This window comes from Sinocyclocheilus grahami, unplaced genomic scaffold (assembly GCF_001515645.1).
Source record: "Sinocyclocheilus grahami isolate Dianchi unplaced genomic scaffold, SAMN03320097.WGS_v1.1 scaffold1340.1, whole genome shotgun sequence".
Lineage (NCBI taxonomy): Eukaryota > Metazoa > Chordata > Actinopteri > Cypriniformes > Cyprinidae > Sinocyclocheilus > Sinocyclocheilus grahami.
Genome location: NW_015506519.1, coordinates 39,960 through 59,698, shown reverse-complemented (window position 1 = coordinate 59,698; position 19,739 = coordinate 39,960). Strand labels below are relative to the sequence as shown.

The 19,739-nt window shown below is 39.4% G+C and overlaps 1 pseudogene; it reads left to right on the top strand.

Annotated features, from left to right (window-relative positions):
- Positions 1–19,739, top strand: part of LOC107569376 (minor histocompatibility antigen H13-like) — a 40,083-nt pseudogene that overhangs the window by 12,702 nt on the left and 7,642 nt on the right.

Below are 19,739 nucleotides of genomic sequence, written 5' to 3'. Positions count from 1 at the left end.
GCAATTTTAATCGACATGGCCTTTATCACTGTAGATAATACTATCATTCTGTAATATGAAACCACGTCTGGTCACAAAAAAGTATTTCAAACACTCGACTATGTCATTAAGTTAATTTGGAGAAAAAGCATGTCAATAAATTATATCTTTGTTGGACAACAGTTTTGTAAACGGGCTCATACACCTGCAAAACTGTATCGCACACGTGCTACTGTCGTACATTTATTCAGACCGATTTTTTGTGCACTGTACAGCCCTAACCAAACCAGTTACAGCTCGAGCTCCTCATTTAGCGATATAGGCTACTCCTCAATTTCACATCTGCTTTCCGTGATGTTGCTTTGCACTGTCGCACACAGAAATATGTCAACAACTAGACTTTATCGTTATCGCAGGAAGACTCATTCTTATCGTGTGGAGAATTTTTACCGGTATACTGCAAACGATAAGATATTGCCCATCCCTACTCCATACTGCACTTGTGATCGATATGATACCTCTTCATTCACTGCTACGAATTGATGGCGGTCCGATAATGAATGCTAACCATGCTAATGCACTTCCATTAATGCCAACAAAGTTTTCTAGTCTTTTCAAAAGAATGTCGTGGTCAATAGTGCCGAACGCGGCGCTAAGATCCAGTAGCACTAATAGAGAGATACAACCACGATCAGAGCATGATAAGAGCAGGTCATTTGTAACTCTAATGAGAGCAGTCTCAGTACAATGATACGGTCTAAATCCTGACTGAAAAAGCCTAGCAATAAGAAGTTATAGACTCACCAAAAGCACTTGAGACGCCAAGAATGGCACATCCAGCTTGTAAAACCTTGCGAAAGTGTTCTGAGAAGACCAGCCAGCTGCAAAGCATATATCCCAAATAGATGTGCCTTTAGACCAGGGCCATGATGAAGCAATAGCCCGCATCATATGGGCTCTGACGTTAATAGGGCATTCCTGTCCCTGGCTCACATACCCCGACACAATAGAGTCCACTATCCAGTGAGAAAGCCTCTGCTTAGATAACGCTCGTCCCCTAGCACAGCCACCATAGCACACAAACAGCTGGTCAGACTGACGAAAGGTGGCTGAGCGGTCGATGGCTCCGCAGATAAAGCGAGCAAGGAAATGACCTTCACCTTAAAGGGGGTAGAAAGAGATTTAGGCACGTAGCCTGGTTTGGGCCAGAGAGTAACACTGGAGTCCCCAGGTCCAAAACTAATACAATCCTCATTTACTGAGAGTGCGTGCAAATCTCCTATGCGCTTAGCCGAAGCAAGGGCAATAAGCAGAGCAGTTTTGAGGGAGAGCTCCCTCATAGCAACAGAATCCAGGGGCTCGAACGGGGGTAGAGGGAGAACTTTCAGAACCAGAGCCAAGTCCCACAGCGGCACCAACGGTGTGTGTGGGGAATGTAATCTCCTCGCCCCCCTGAGAAATCTGACCACCAGCACGTGCTTCCCAATCGATTGCCTATCAACCGGGGAACGAAACGAAGCAGTAGCGGCCACATAAACCTTCAACGTTGATTGCAAGCTCCCGTTATCGAGCTTGTGCTGCAGAAAACGTAGAACATCCGTCACGGGGCAGACCGCAGTGTTGATATCTTCATCACAGCACCATTTCAACACTCCCCATTTAAATGCATACAAACACCTAGTAGAGGGTGCACAAGACTCCATGATCGTATCAATTACACAAGGAAGCAGGGCGCATAGCTCCTCTAGAATCCCTGAAGCAGCCACGTGCAGGCTCCACAGCTCCGGGCTGGGGTGCCATATCGAGCTGTCCGCTTGAGACAGTAAGTTCTTTCTGAGGGGAATCCGCCAAGGGGAAGCCACCAGCATCTCCCCGAGGTCCGGAAACTAAGGTTGTTTGGGCCAATGAGGATCACTGATGGTTTCGCTTCCCTGATTTTGCATACTACTAGAGGCAAAATCTTCACTGGGGGAAATGCATAAAGTCTGGATCTCGGCCAGTGACATCAGAGTGTCCCCCTTCAGCAGGGAGTGGGACAGTGAAAAGAACATTGGGCATTGTGTGTTCTTGCTCGTCACAAACCGATCCACCTCCACCTTCATGATCCCAAATCATCCGGACCGAGCTGGGATGCAGCCTCCACTCTCCGTGAGGAATTCCATTCCTCGAGATCATGTCCACTCCGCAGTTTAGGAGACCGGGGATATGCGCCGCTCTGATGGAGAGGAAATGACGATCCGCCCATAATAGAAGACTCACAGCCTGCTTGAAAAGGGTTCTGGAGCACACGCCACCCTGGCGAATTGTTCAAAACCACAGACATGTTGTTGGTGCGAATCAGCAGCTCATCAGCCACCAAGGACACCTTTAGTTCCAAGCGGTTTATGTGCCACCAGCTCTGAGACTCTGACCACAGGCCTGAAGTTGGAACGCCCTGGCACACTGCTCCCCAGCCTGTGGTTGATGCATCCGTCTTTACCACAGTGTGTGCTGTCACCAGCCCTAGGGGAACCCCCCTGCTGAACATTTATGGGTCGCGCCATTGGTCTCAGAGCGCTGACACAGCTGTGTGTGACCTTGATGCGCATACGCCCCACAGTCCATGCTCTCCACGGGACTCGATCTTTCAGCCACAACTGTAGCAGCCTCATGTGCAGAAGACCCAGGTGACAAACTGATGGGCTTGACAGGACCCTTGGCAGCCGAAGATGACCCACTATCACGGCGGGGGCTCTTGCTTGGTTCCGTGGCGTCTCTTCCCGGCCATTGCTTTTGTTGAACATCCGGCTGCAAATGTGGCACCGCGGAGGACGCAACCACCATGAAGCCCATTGATTGGCCGATGGCCTGGGCCGAGCACCTAAGTTGCCATCAGCGTGAAGTCCGTCGCTGCACGCACGTCCCTCATGGCTTGCAAGACCTGCAGCACTGCCATTTAGGGCTGAACGATTAATTGCATTTGCGATAACATCGCGATATGAGAAAACGAGATTTTTCAATCGCAGAGGCTGCGATTACACTCGGTCACGTGACACGCGAGAGTAAAGAGGTGTGTTGGACTTGAAGATCGATCGGTATATGACATCAAAGTACGGCGAGAGAAAGCATAAGGAGACGTCCATGCTCTCTTATAGCTCTCTCAGTACTTTGATGACACACCCATCGGTCTAAGCAGCGCTGCTTCAAGTCGAGCGCGGGCCATCAGCAGAAAAAGAAAATAAATAAAACGGTAAACAGCCAAAGGATGTAACTTAGAATGTGAGATGGATTGTTTTATGAAAGGGAAGAGAAAAGCCATAGATGAAGTCGCACAGACCCAGGCAGGTGCTGGTCATTTAAATGCTAAATGCAGAAAATATGACGTGGCATAGGCTTCACTCACCGTGTCTATACCGGACGCTGTAGTTATCGCGTCGCACCGCAACAGCTCTACACTGGACGCGACAAAGCGACCGGTGCAAATCATTTTAACTTTGTGTCAGTACGTCATAAATAGAACAAGGCATCGCGTCGCATCCAATGTAGACAGCGTCACTGATTATAATGGTTCTACTGTATTTTGCCGCTCGCATCCAGTGTAGACACTGTGTTTAATGTCGTTGGTGAGGAGGAAAGCCTGTGTGTGTCCTATGCCTTAGCGTACAGCATGAAACCCACAAAAAATAAATAAATAACAGAGAGAGAATAATAATAATAATAAGTTATTCTCTCTATGCTATTTTTCAATGTTTCAAGTGATGCAGGTGTTTTTTTTCCCTGTAGGTTTTTTTAATTTAAAGCATTAATTTTTCATAATGTTTAATGAAATTATTTGGTAGTCTGAGGTGGAATGGGGATTCGGGAAAGAGGGACAGATTTTTTTTATAGGTTTAAAGTAGGGCTGAACGATTTTGGAAAATAATCTAATTGCGATTTATTTTTACCAATATTGCGATTGCGATTTAATATGCTATTTATTTTTTAAGCTCTTTATCGTCTGTATTATTCAACTAAGACCGTTTTTATATTTCTGCAATCCACTTTAGTTTGTGTGATTTGTTACTGACTTTCATATTAATGTTTACTCCAGGCTATTTAAACATAATTATTACATGCTTACAAGGTTGGAAGTTCAACAAATCAGTCAATATATTGTGATTGTAGTTGTTAAAATAAAAATGTAATTCGTATCAATTCATGCATCACCTAATTTCATCGTAACATATAGGCCTGGCCTACAGAAAAGAACATTTGTTTAATCTATCTATAATAGCTAATAGACGGAAAAAAACTATCTGACAAGCCGATGTCAAAACAGAGCTGTGCTTTAAGTGATGCAGAGTAAATTCAGCATAGCAAAACTACAGCAGAAACAAGTCTGTGTTGCCTTTAGCAGCTTCTACAGGTAAAGATAACTTAAAACACTCTTTTTGATGTCGTTTTTTAGGCAAAGTTTGAAAAAAAAAATTTAATTCAATCTAAAAAATGTCAATATTTAATGCATTATTTAATTATTATACCATTAATAATTAACTTTAATTTGTAGTTAACTAAAGTATTTAAATAAATAACACTACTAGGCTGCTGGTGTCTGGGCTCAGTTTTATTTTTATTTTTTTAATGACATGAGACTTTGTGATTCCTGCACTTGCTATACTCAGTAATTTTATAATAAATCCCAGTCATCTTTGTCACCTTTTTCACCCATGATGAGTTTGCATCCCTGTTTTAATATGAAACAAAGTCTCAGATTTCAAATTCTGTCTTTTTGTTTTTACAATGTTCAAACAATAAAAACTGTTGCTCAATCAGGATTTCAACTGCTGAAAGACGTCAATATAACGTCACTGTCTCGTGAACGTGCCGGCGGATCTCCACCAAATTCGGGGGATCCCTTCAGCTCGAGGAGCCCTCTCGAACGCCACCCTCCACACGTGGGTAGCCCCCCCGAGATCGCTAGATCGGTCGGCACCGGACCGCGAATTTAACCATCCGTAACTCCCGAACCCCGGGGGCTATTGACGTGGGGGTGGTCTCATTCGAAAGCGGGTCTCTAGACGTACACTCGATTCGCGTTCGAGAGGGTTCCTCGAGCTGAAGGGATCCCCTGAATTTGGTGCGGATTCGCCGCGCTGTTACGGCGATATGGCCGTTCAAAGTTTCAATGGTTTTCCATAGACTTAAGCTTTAAAGTGTTTCATCCAGGTCACCAGTAGCAAACAATGGAGCGTGCTCTGCTGGACAAACTAAGTAATTACACCATTTCAAGCATTTTATCTGCGTTATATGTTCTGTAAAAAAAAAATTCATATCGGCGGCATATTCGGCGGCGGCGGCTCATATCGGCCGATAAAATCGGCAAAACAATATATTGGTTGGGCTCTAGTTTTTATGACAGCCACCATTTTAAATGTTCATAGCACCTGTAACGTATGGTTTCTATGGTTCTACGGTCTTGTTAGAACAATCAGCAAAAATAAACGCATCTGCTTGTGCTGTGCTGCCGTTTGAGCAGAGCTGATAATTGGTCTGTGTGGTGCCATTAACAATTATTCATTCCGCTTTTGGCGCATAAACATTACATTGAAAACTTATCAAACATGTTTAATGTAAGTAACTGAGTCCTAACTCAGACAGTCTGAATATTTCAATTTTACATAATTTTTTTTAGTATGAAGCTGTTACAATTTTTACAGATGTTACTATTTTTGTTAATGAGCATAAATTTACATCTCCATCAAAGTCAGGGAACACAAACCTTTTTCATGATGCACCCTTTAGAACATGCAGAAACTATGAAAATCATTACCTTAAGAGTTGTTAAGGATATCGGACTGAAAAAGATTTACTTAAGTTAGCTCATGCATATTTTGATGTAGAACAAATATTTTATTATAAATGTTTTTATATACTACCTCTCAGATTTGTGAAATGTGTTTGTCATGTTCTCACAAAAAAAAAAAAACTTTCACTCAGGAGAAGAAATCTGCCTTTAAATTTGAAAGAAATAAAGATTTGACATTTATCGGCATATGAAAAATGTTATTGTGATAATTTTTTTGGCCATATTGCCCAGCCCAAACCTCTTTAATTACAAAATACATTTTTTCTTATAACTGAAATATGCATATTTTGCTCCGTTACACTGTATAAACTTGGCTTAAATTCATTAATGTTTTTGGAATCATTTTTTTTCTTGTAGATTTTCTCGCAAGAGTACATTAACTTGCTGCTGTCCATGTATTTCTTCGTGCTGGGAATATTAGCGCTGTCTCACACAATGAGGTATGAAAATACGTAGAACTTCTAAAATGTTTCATGAGTTTTGGAATTGTGTAATGCTTTTAATATGAAATTATTTAGGTTAACCGTTTTGGTGTTGCTGTCCCAGTCCCTTTATGTGCAGAGTTTTCCCTGCTAACGTGCCAAATAAGCAGTACCAGCTGCTGTTCACCCAGGGCTCAGGAGAAAGCAAAGAGGGTGAGAAGTGTTGGGACATTTACAAACCTACATTCATGTGTATGGTGTATAAATACTCTTAACGTTCTTGTTATCTCCCACAGAGATTGTCAACTATGAGTTTGACACGAAGGATCTGATATGCCTGGGAATCAGCAGTGTGGTAGGGGTCTGGTACGTCCTCAAAAAGGTAGAGTAGATCGGTCTTAATTTAGATCAGCTTTCTGTAGAACTGTCTCTTATATATTAAATGTAGTTAATTTAGCTGATCACTGATGTTTTACATGGGCCAAATGGATTGTTAGGCTTGCACATGCATATTCTGTGTGAACATGTATAAATCCAGTAAACGGCAGTAGTTTCAAGTTAAGTACCTGCCCTTAAACTATATTTTGTCTTGGTCACACAGACCAAACTGATGAGCTTATTTCATTGTAATACATAGAATAATTATAGAAATATTTAACATTTATGCATGAAAGCTTTGGGCATCATTCACTGATAACTAATAACATGCTAATTACGTATTTATGTGTTTTGCATATGTATGCATATAAATTAGCCTTTACCCATATTATTTTAAGTGAGTAAGCACATGCAATGCACACAGCTAGAAATTAAACCATCTCCATATTTACATTGGGCAAACGCTTTTATCCAAAGTGACTTTGGATATCCAAATTTCCAAATTTTATGGAGATTGGGCTGTAGGTGACTCTATTCTATGTATACTGTATATTTCTATGGTAAATTTACTTGGAATTGCCAAAAGTGCTATTTTTAATAATTGATTTAAGTGGTTACAGGCTTGCTAAATAATACTTAATATAATTTCTGTATGTGCTTAAATGCTAGGGGTGTAAATTGGATGGTTCGTCACGATACGATATCGATTCTCATACCCAGCGAAATGATATTTGCCGATACTTCAAAAAATTCTAAGATACGATTTCGATACAGAAGAATATCTATCGATTATTATTATATTATATACCTATTTTAAACAACAATCTACATTTTTATTAACTCACAAATGCAACCAAAACATATATAACATGAACATTTATCTTACATTTTCACATCCTGATCCTCAGTTGGGACATTCACAACAAAAAAATGGGCTTACACTTTTTTTTTTTTTTTTTTTTTTTTTTATAATAAAGAAAAATAAATAATTGAAAGAAAAAAAAAATCAAGTCGCACACAAGATCAGTAATCTTAAGATATGACCACAGTCAAAACAGTCTTTCAGGTTTCTGTGCTAAAATATGCAATGTGTAAAATGTAAATCCTCATTAGGAAACAACACAAATGAGGTACTCCAGTTGTAGAAAATAAATAAAGCAGTTAACTTTATTTGATACTTTTTTTGGCTGCTACTATGGGCTCAGTACTTAAACACCTTTTCTACAGATAAGCAACACATGAAAACAATGACATGACGAGAGTGTCAGGGCTCTGTCACAAAACCATGAATTACACTAGACCGAAGTGACAGAACCCTGACAGCAAATTACACGCAATAGCAGAAATTAAATACAATATAACAAAGACACAAATTAAATAAACGGTGCTTTTTAGGTTTTTCAGGTAGATGTCAAATAAATTTTCAGGTACAGAAATGTAATAACCAAATGTAAAATAACACTGCATAGTCTTAACTGTATAGATTAAATATAGATTAATCCTTATAAAAGTTCAGTCAAAATCAGTGAGATTTTTTTCTTTGGCAGAAGTTTTCTGTTAGTCTGCTTTCACTTTAAGAACGAAAGCACGGATCCAATATACTGATACGCATGCGTTTTCTTTACGTTAAGACATAGGCCTAACCGACTGTGTTTACTAGGATATTCACCAAGGTGCACATGTTGATGTAATTTGGTCTGTATTTGTTCATCCATGCACGACAAAGCGGAAGAGAGCTCAATTAGGTATTGGCGTGCTGTAGATGTGTCTGTCTGTATGCATGCGCTTTGGATGTGTGTACGTGTCACTGTGCGCTGAAAACGTCTCACAAGCTCTCAACAATTCCGTCAACTATCTGCCCTTCAGGCAGTCTTATCGTCCCGACTCATGAGTTTGAACCAAGCGCCAACCTCCCGCTCTCTCGTGAAGCCAACACGGAATTGACTTAAACTGTAATTCATCGACTGGCCGCTAGGGTCTGGCTGCAAAAGGGAGTCCGTCCCATAGACTCCCCATGTTAAAATGGCCAACTTTACAGCAAAAAAAAACATGTTTACAGCCTGGTTCAAAAAAAGATTTTTGCCTATAAGCTAATTTTGCCCTTCATGACAACTGTGAGGGGGGTGAATTCTTTTTATAAGTCATCCATTTAAATTATATTAAAGGGGTCATATGATGCGATTTCAAGTTTTCCTTTCTCTTTGGAGTGTTACAAGCTGATAGTGCATGGATAAGATCTCTGAAGTTGCAAAGACTCAAAACCAAAGAGATATTCTTTATCATAGTTAAGATTCTGCCCCGCCCCCCTAAAACGACTTGTTCTAACACGCCCCCACATAGCTACCTCACTATGTGGGAAGATTTGCATAATGCCCCCCAAATGTTCACGCAAAGAAAGAAGGCGTGGTTTCAGTAACCGCAGTTAATGTTGAAGCAGCATGTCAGGGAGACGCTGTGTGTTTCTAGTAGGGCTGCACGATAAATTGCATGCTATATTTAACACGCATCTTGTCAGAAAAGCCGGTTCTGTAATCAGCGGTAAATCTGACCAGATGCGCATTAAATATCGCATGCGATTTATCGTGCAGCCCTAGTTTCTAGTTTCTGTTCCCCTTTCGGGCTCTGTTTTTACATTTATTTTGAAAGATGAAGCTCGCGATTATGTCAAGGAGCGTTACATTTCCGACGAGTGCTTGCGGTGTTCGGCCAATCACAATACACTGGGTCAGCTGGCCAATCAGAGCAGACTGGCTTGTCGGAAGGAGGGACTTTGTAGAAAACGAAGCGTTTGAGAGAGGCGGGGCATAGAGGACCTACAATAATGTACAGTATTTGAAAAAGAATGTGTTTTTTGAACATTAAAGCACGTCAACATATTCTGTTACACCAAATACACAAAATAATGATCTTTTAAAAAGCATCATATGACCCCTTTAAGCCTTAACGTTCTGCATAATTAAGGGCGTGGCCACTTGATTGACAGGTGAATTGCCGCTGCTGTCACCACCGTCGCGCTAGGTGGGCGTGGTTTCATCAACCAGCTCCCGCCTTTTTGCCCATTTTCAATTATCCGGGAGTGACGTGCGGTGATGCTGCCAAGGTGGCGATGGCCGGCTCCGCCCACTTTGAGCTTCAAAAACGCTCTTCAGAAACCTACGGGTGACATCACGGACACTACGTCCATGTTTTTATACAGTCTATGGTTTGAACAGGAATGCACACATTGGCAGTGATGCATAGAATTACAGTGTCAAAATAAGGTGCCTATTTATACTACAGATATCGATATTTTATGTTTGGCATCGATACATCGTATCGTTAGACATTTAATCGATGTATCGATCCATATCGATGGTCAACTTTTTAAAGTCTGTTACAAAAAGGTAGTTTGGTCTAATCCAGTGATTCTCAACCCGCGGGCCGCATGCGGCCCATCGCAAATGCGGCCCACGATGCTGACCACGTAAAAAAAAAAATAATAATAATAATATAGTTATTTTTTTATATTTAAACTTAGTTTTACAATTCATATTTTTTTCAAATGTATTTAAACAAATAAAAGTTTGAACAATCATTTTTGTCATATAAAATAATTTTGGTGATCATGTACTGTTTTCAGGTATGCGCAGTACTGACGCAACTATGAATATGGAGAACAGCGATAGATGGACGGACGCTGAAGTGCAGGCACTTGTAGCAAATGTAGCACTGCCAGTTGTCGTTGGAGATTCTTAGTCCTCCTTTCCATTCTTTCAATCGCTTTACGTATACGTCGACATTCCATGTCCATTATTGTGAAACCCGCGAGACACAACAAAAACACAGCTCCGATCACAGCGTCCTCCATCCTCCTGTTGTTAATGTTGTTCTTTGTTTCTGTTGTTGAACGAATGACGTTGCTGTCCTAAAGCCCTAATGTTACCAGCTGTGCTAAACATTCTTTCTGAGCTAGTGCTTGTTGCACAAATGTACATGTATTTTTGTGCTAACTTGGCTAATAGGGCAAATCTTCTATGGTTATCACACCACCACATCAAGGGATCAGATGATGCATCAAGTGCTTCTTCCTGGAGGAACATAGTCAGCTCCGCATCAGCTTGCACTCTTTTTGAAACCGATGCCTGAATCTGATGACTTGTAAGTTGGATTCTTCTGTTAGAAGGTCACACAACCTCTTCTTGGTTGCTGGCGGTTCAGATTCAGATCCTTCATTTCCCTCTGCAGCTTCAACGCAGCTCTCACCATTGGCACGTTCTCCTTTTTGCTTCTTCCCTGTTCATGTCTAGTAGTTCTTGCAAGAGCTTTTCTTTGACATCATCCAAGACCTTCGCATCCTCCATGGTACCACGATACCTTGGATCCAAGATGGTGACCTTTGTCAGAAGGTTTTGGATTTCATATGGGCTGTATTTCTCTGTCAATACCCTGCACATGTTTGCCTTTATGTTTGCTGTCAGTGCAGTGTCACTGGGGTCTGGTGATAAAAGTTAGCCTTTAAGAAGTTCCAACACAGGCTTTACTGAGGACACAGTGACATATTTTTCCCCTGAGAGGACATCCATGAAATCAGTCACTGGCTTGATTGCTGCATTAATGTAGAGGTCTGTGCAGGACCCTTTTTTTTTAGGCACGCTCCCGCAAGGTTCTATTCCGTACCCGCCCGCTCCCGCTATATATTCACTCTTTGTTCACCCGCTGTCCACTTAGAATAATTTTCTACCCGACCGTTCCCGCTAAATTTAGATCTTCTTTCCAGAATCTCACATTTAAATTTCTGCTACTCAAAGAAAGAGAGAGAGGCTAACAAATAAAAGTGTTGTCTGCACAAAATAATTTTATTCGTCTTGTCAAGAGTCTTGAAGTTATTGACTGACTTGAATTTATAGGAATTATCTTAAGACACAACATTAGTTTAATATTTTATGCAACACCGTAGGAAAAAAAGTGTCAAAGAACATTAAAATGTTGTACAAAAATTGTATTTCTTGTCAGGATACAATTCGTTTAACATTGACAACACAATAGGGAAAAAGTGTCGCAGAGAGAAAAAATATATAAATGTATGTTGTACAAAAATAGCCTATTAGCTATTTTTATTCCTCTTGTCAAAATACTAAATTCGTTTGACATTTTTCTGTTAACATGGTAGGAAAAGTGTCGCAGAGAGAAAAAATATATAAATGTATGTTGTACAAAAATAGCCTATTAGCTATTTTTATTCCTCTTGTCAAAATACTAAATTCGTTTGACATTTTTCTGTTAACATGGTAGGAAAAGTGTCGCAGAGAAAAATAAATAAATAAATAAATACCGACCGCTACCGCGTTTTATTCAGGAATTTAATCCCGCGGCGCAAAAAGTCGGGTCCCCATGGGAGAGCTGCGGGAATGCAGACCTCTACATGAATGGATTCCAACACAGAAACATCCTGCCAGGTTGGGTTGAGCTGGCCATGTTTTCGATCTTCAACCAGGACACGTCTTACGGCTGGGAGTTGCTCCAGCACCCTCTCTATCATTTTTTGCTTGGTGCCCCATCGTGTGGCGACATCCTGTGGAAAAGATAACATTTGGGGGTTTTTTCATTAGTTTGTCTATCCTAACATTATTCAACAAATACTACTTTTAAATTTCCTTTATTTAATCAAATAATTTTACATTGTTATTATAATGTAACCAATTATTTAATACATGCATACAAACAGGCCCGAAAGTAAGTCATAAATAAAAAAAACCTTTAAGTTTATATTAACCATTTAAATATTTTGTGTTGTGTAACGAGTTATCACTCACCAGTACTAGATTGTGTTGGGGGGGACCTTAGTTTCAGTCTGTGCCTTCCTCAGGTCTCTCTTCTTTAGCCAGCTTGGGTTGAAGGTGTTGACAAGAATCCTACAAAGTCCCATAGCACGCGCTGTGCGATCCTTGTCACTGTCCAGTCCATGGGAAATCATATTTGAGCTTGACCACATATCTGTAGTGGCAGAGTAAAAGGAGATGTTTTTTATCTCCTTCAGAATGTCTTCTTTTACTTTGTTGTACAAGGATGGAATGGCAGTTTGGGAGATGCACGTTTTCTTTGGCAATTCGTTCTGTTTGTCAAAAGTTTGCAGCATATTTTTAAATGCTGGTTTTTCGACCGTGTTTAATGGCTGCATCACTTTGGCTATATAGCGAGTTACGCTATCCGTGAGTGCGCCATTTCGCGCTGTCACGTTTATATTTACACTGTCGGGAAAAGGCTTCTGTTACAGATAACTGTTTGGAAGACCCCTCTCCAGCTCCAGCTGCGGTTGTTGTTCCCAGGTTGAAAAACTGTGTGGGATGGTTATGTTTTAGGTGAGATTTTAGGTTAGTTGTGTTGCCTCTTTTCGTTGCCACTGTTTTTAAACAAAGTCGACATACCGGCTCGTTCACGTTAATTGGCTCTCCTCTCTCATTCAGCTTAAAGCCAAAATGTTCCCACACCGGAGCTGAAGATTGAGGCTTTGAAACCAAGTCCATCGGGGCTTGTTCTTCCTAACTGGCTGTAGTTGTCATGAAACTCTTTATAACACAGTGGGTTCACGCCTTCTCTTCACCTGTCGCTGTCCGCTGTGTGTGTGTGTGTGGAGATGCAGCCTGAGCCCCGCCTCCGCCACAGAGAGCAGACGAGATGACAGAAGCAAGCGCGATCGACTAAAATGTTGGTGACATTCATTTTGATGTAAAAATTAATATAATCATTATTTTTAATTATAAAAAAGGATCAGTCGCAATATATCGTGGCACCAAAAATTATCGCGCGGTAAGTGAAAATATTGACTATTGCGACAGACCTAACTTTTGATGTTGTGTAATAAAATGCCTGCCTTTGTGTTCAGGTTTGACTGTAGTAAAATTCATACAAAAACTGACATTTCAAACCAACATTTCAAACAAAAAAAATCTAAACCTTTAGAAAAGGTTGTCTTTGAGTATCTAAATATAATCAAAATCCACAACTTAATAAAAATAAGTATTTGTCTAAAAACAACTAGAGAATTTATAAGCCTTTTATATAGAGCTCTATGGGAGTCTAGTGGCTAAACCACAGAATTTCAGATGTTTGTCTTTTTTTACTCCCACCAGATAGAACTAATCTGCCTTCGAAATTTGGATTTTAAAGGCATTGGGCCTCATTCATGATTTTTTGTGTAAATCATTCGGAAAGTCGTTCTGACGTAAATTTTCGGATTCATGAAAATGTTAGTTGGTACACATTTACCATGTGTAAATGGTGCATAAAACGTTCTGTATTCTTTTAGACAAACTGATGACACTGAATTTATGAACTATGTATTAGAATGATTTTTAACGAGTTAATTTGCCCTGTCTTTTTTTCGTTTTTTACTCTAACTTTGGGTAAAACGCAGAGCTCGTCATTGTCCCTTTTTACACAGCCGTCCAATCACAGTGGAGGAGGGACGGGACAAACATTACATTGATCAACCATGATCATACTTGTACAACACAACAATGGAGAAGTTAATATTGCTGGTTACTGCATTTTTATATTCAGTAATATTCTTCAAAATAAGATACTCGTAACGTTAGTGAATATTCCAAATCAAAGCAAACAACGCGTCACTCCAGAAAAATGCAGAGCTCTCTCAAGCACCACCAGCTGGTCATTTTCAGAAGAGCACGAGGCATTATGTCAGCTGGCTAAAAACGCTCTGGTGGACACACGTTAATTTATTCATATTATTAGGCATATAGCCTATTAGTCTCTTATGCATTTATGCTATATAACTTACCAAAACTCAGTCCAAGGATTCCACACCATTCCTAGATAGGTAATTTGCGTAGCTGTAATTCATAGGTGGGGAATATGCTAATTGTGAATGAGCGTGCATGCGCGCCCTATTCACGAATGATTGGAAATCATTAGCATAAACACATTTAACTATCAAATCTGACCTTTATGAAGTATTTGTGAATCCGCCAATATTTGGCATGACATTTCAAAATGTCTCACTTTCAACATTTGATATGTTATCTATATTCTATTGTGAATAAAATATAAGTTTGAGATTTGTAAATTATTTCATTCCTTTTTTACTCACAATTTGTATAGTGTCCCAACTTTTGGAATTGGGTTTGTAAATTACATTGTATAATTTCGAAATTTGAAGCAAAAACAGAATGGTTTGAGTTCAGTTTTATGAAACTATACATAAAATATCTGTATGAAACAGCAGACGAGCTGTCACTCTCTGCCAGCAGGTGGCGCTTAAAGCGTTTCCTGGTTTCCGCTGTGAACAAAGCAGCGCTGCACTTATTAACTTTAATATGCATTATACAGAGACAAGATGAAAAGAAAAAATACCATCTAAACTTTTATAAAGACAGTAAGTTCCCCTCAGAGACACATTCATATAAACTCCTACACCTAAATGAGTCGTGATTTGTTTAGCATCTCAACCGATTTGAATCGTCACATATTTGAATTGATTTTCAACCGGTTAATCGCTACATCCCTAGAATCCGGAGGAGAGTTTTTGGGAAGGTCCGTTTTACTCGTAAATTACTCAGAATTTACTCATATATTTACGAGTGTTTCATGAATGAGGCCCATTGGCTCTATTTTAACATGAAATACTGCTATAATTGAAAAGTAATTAGAAAAATATTAGAACAATTTTTTTTTTCAATGGGGAAAATGGATCATAATTATTGCATAAATATTAAATAGTACCATGAAATTCTCTAAAAATACAAAATAAAAATGAAAACATATTATCGAACAAAAATATATTACATTGATTTCACTGAAATTAAAAAAGTTTCATTTCAGGTGTCCGGTTACTTTTGACCATGAACAACACAAGTGTGACTCCCAAATGAACAATACTAGAGGTTTAAAGTCAGTTCATTGTTGATTCAGTGATGTCATCGTCCAGCTCAGTTCAGCTCATATATTTACGAGTGTTTCATGAATGAGGCCCATTGGCTCTATTTTAACATGAAATACTGCTATAATTGAAAAGTAATTAGAAAAATATTAGAACAATTTTTTTTTTCAATGGGGAAAATGGATCATAATTATTGCATAAATATTAAATAGTACCATGAAATTCTCTAAAAATACAAAATAAAAATGAAAACATATTATCGAACAAAAATATATTACATTGATTTCACTGAAATTAAAAAAGTTTCATTTCAGGTGTCCGGTTACTTTTGACCATGAACAACACAAGTGTGACTCCCAAATGAACAATACTAGAGGTTTAAAGTCAGTTCATTGTTGATTCAGTGATGTCATCGTCCAGCTCAGTTCAGCTTGCTTCCAATAGTGTCTGTGCAATCAAGTCGACAATGTTGCCAGAAATCCTGTCTCCAAATAAGCAAGCCAAAGGGGCAAGGAACCAAAACTCCCATCGGTGACAGAATGGAGAAAAAACCTTAGGAGAAACCAGGCTCAGTTGGGGGCCCAATTCTCCTCTGGCCAGACGAAACCAGCACGGCGTGGTTTAATTACAGGCTGCAATGCATGTCAGTTTGAGCAGTGAACTCATCTGGTTCCTGTGGTCTTGTCCCGGTGGCCGTCTAGGAGACTAGGTCTTTACTGGGGATCTGTATCTGGGGCTCATCTAGTTGTCCTGGTCTCTGCTGACTTTCAGGGCTGTAGAGGTCCTCTCTAGGTGCTGATCCACCATCTGGTCTGAATACGTAATGGATCCGGGTGACTGCAGTGACCATCTGATCTGGATACAGACTGGATCTGGTGGCTACGGTGACCTCGAAATAAGAGAGAAACAGACTAATATTAGCGTAGATGCCATTCTTCTAGCGATGTAGCAAGTACATCGGGTGTTATGAGAAGTGTTCCCGGCTTCGGTTGACCTAATTAATGCAGCCTAAAAATCTTTTAACGGATTTGAATATTAGAATGTGTTAGTGTGTTGTGTAAGCCAGGTTAAAGAGATGGGTCTTTAATCTAGATTTAAACTGACAGAGTGTGTCTGCCTCCCGAACAATGTTAGGTAGGTTATTCCAGAGTTTGGGCACTAAATAGGAGAAGGATCTGCCGCCCGCGGTTGATTTTGATATTCTAGGTATTATCAAATTGCCAGAGTTTTGAGAACGCAGCGGATGTGGAGGACTATAATGCAATAAGAGCTCATTCAAATACTGAGGTGCTAAACCATTCAGGGCTTTATAATAACAAGATTGTAAAATGTACACAATGTTAAATCGGGAGCCAGTGCTGACATATTTTACAAAGGTTATTCATAAATATAATGTGTGGCTCTGTGATTAACAAGTAAAATTAAAAATGGCCTTTTGACAAACGTATTCTTTGAATGTAGCCAGTATTTCATGTCATATTTATGCATTTTGTCCATTTTCCTCAGAATGAAAAGGCTAATTTTATGTCTAAGCAACAAAAAAACTTGAGTTGGTTTAGTTGTTTTTTCAATATACAGTGGGTACGGAAAACTTGTTGGGTCTTTCCCAAAAAGACTCATGGCTGTATTCGATCAAAAGGGTGCTTCTACTAAATACTGAGCAAAGGGTCTGAATACTTAGGACCATGTGATATTTCAGTTTTTCTTTTTTAATAAATCTGCAAAAATGTCAACAATTCTGTGTTTTTCTGTCAATATGGGGTGCTGTGTGTACATTAATGAGGGAAAAAAATGAACTTAAATGATTTTAGCAAATGGCTGCAATATAACAAAGAGTGAAAAATTTAAGGGGGTCTGAATACTTTCCGTACCCACTGTATATGTGTATAATTAATATGAACCTGTATCAACATGTGAATTCTTTATGCTTCGGTTATTGTCTATATTTTAGTGCATTGATGTAGAAAAAGAAGCATTCAAGCCAAGTACATGAGGCCCTTTTTGTGGACAAAAGTCTCTGTGTATTTCCTGACAGCATTGGATAGCCAATAACCTGTTTGGTCTGGCTTTTGCCCTGAATGGAGTTGAGCTGCTCCACCTCAATAACGTCAGCACTGGATGCATCCTGCTGGGAGGTCTGTTTGTTTACGATGTGTTCTGGGTAAGTTAGGGCAATGTTAGTACATTCAAATTCATTATTGTAAAGCCTGCTTAATATAGGGCCCACCTACAAGATTTGGCACCGGCCCTTGTACATACATGTCTCTGCAAAAATACATGTACTCTGTTTGTTTTCTAGGTTTTTGGCACCAATGTTATGGTGACCGTTGCCAAGTCCTTCGAAGCCCCAATTAAGTGTGAGTATCTGATTTATCCATCCATCCTTGTCTCCATTAATCTCCAGAACAGAAGGTTGTTGGTGGTTGGTTATCTGAAAACTGGCCCTGGATTTCATTAAGGAAGTATCAAATTAAAATAGTCACTTAGCAAATCATCTATAAAAACTGATCATGAAAACAATCGACAGTCAAACAAAATGCATCTGAAAATTATCAGAAGACACAAAGTTGAGCTGTTTTGGGAAAAATGTGACAAATTAAGAACATTAAATTGTTTTATATTAAAAGGGATAAGATCACTCAATTTTGCTCATGTCATCCATGTAATGAAAATGAATGGACATCAGTACTGTTTGGTTAACAACATTCTTCACTATACTTCTGTGCAACACAAAATAAGTCATACAGCTTTGGGACAACATGAAAGGGAGTGAATGATCACAGAACTTTCATTTTTTGGAACTATTGAACAATCTCTTAAGCGCTTTAAACAAACTCGTATACCATTTACCATATACTCGTATACCATTTACTATATAATATTTCCATCTTGCTTGAATCATCCTCAACACAAGCGAGTCTGTTAAACTTCGTATACCATTTACTATATAATATTTCCATCTTGCTTGAATCATCCTCAACACAAGCGAGTCTGTTAAACTTCGCAGACTGCACTGGACAGGCATGAGCACATGATGTATAACAAAATATAGCATGCAGTTACATTTTTCTTCTTGTTTTTGATTACATAGTGGTTACACATTTAAAGAAAGTTATTTTAAATAAATTTTAAAAAACATTTTAATTTTTTTTAATGCATGCAATATAATACAATGTACTTATATGTTAGTATAACATTTCATTAGCAATTAAAAAAAAACAATTTATCCAGTCATACTGGAACAGGTCTTGAAGTTTACTTAGTAAAAAGGCGTAGGAACCCTGATATTCACCTCTTCTGCTGGAAAGTACTACTCTTCATCTTCATTCTCTTCAGTTAATTCCCACTCCTTTCTTTTTTCTTCTAGTGGTTTTCCCTCAAGATTTGCTGGAGAAAGGTTTGGATGCCAGTAACTTTGCCATGTTGGGACTGGGGGACATTGTCATTCCGGGTAAATATATATATATAACATGTTTGTTTAAGACCGCTATTTATTGCACAATATAACCTGTAAACATTGAGCCATGAACATTATGCTCATTATTTAAAGGAAAAGCTTATTACTGAATGCACTCTTTCCTGCTCTGTCAGGGATCTTCATTGCTCTGCTCCTGCGCTTTGATGTCAGGTAAAGTCCTTTTGTTTTGTTTTTTTGGTTTTGTCTGACTTCAGGTGCTTGTAGTTTTGATTTACAGCTGTTGTCATTTTCTCGTCTTTCACTCTTAGTTTGAAGAAAAACACACGAACTTACTTCTACACCAGTTTCCTGGCTTACATCTTTGGCCTGGGTCTTACCATATTCATTATGCACACCTTTAAACATGCTCAGGTAAAAACATAACAAACACACTTATTGCTGTCCTTCATTAAAGAAATCAAGCCAAGATGGCACTGAATCAGGCTGTGTTTTGTTTCCCAGCCTGCTCTGCTGTACCTGGTCCCTGCTTGTATTGGATTTCCAGTGCTGCTGGCCCTGTTTAAAGGAGAACTGACTGAGATGTTCAGGTAACTCCGCTCCTGACAATGACCATGTTCAGAGCTTATGTCCAGGGTCAGGATGCTTAGAGGACATTAGCTTGGAATGTAGTTTTAATGAACATAGCACACTTCTGCTCTCACGTTCATGCATGCATGTCATTGTGTCTTTCTTGCACCCAAAACCAATGGTGTAGCACCTGTCATGATGGGCTGCCTCATTTCTACTGTTACTCTTTACGTTCAGTGTGCTTGATACATTGTGCTCTTTTAAAATACAGTCACG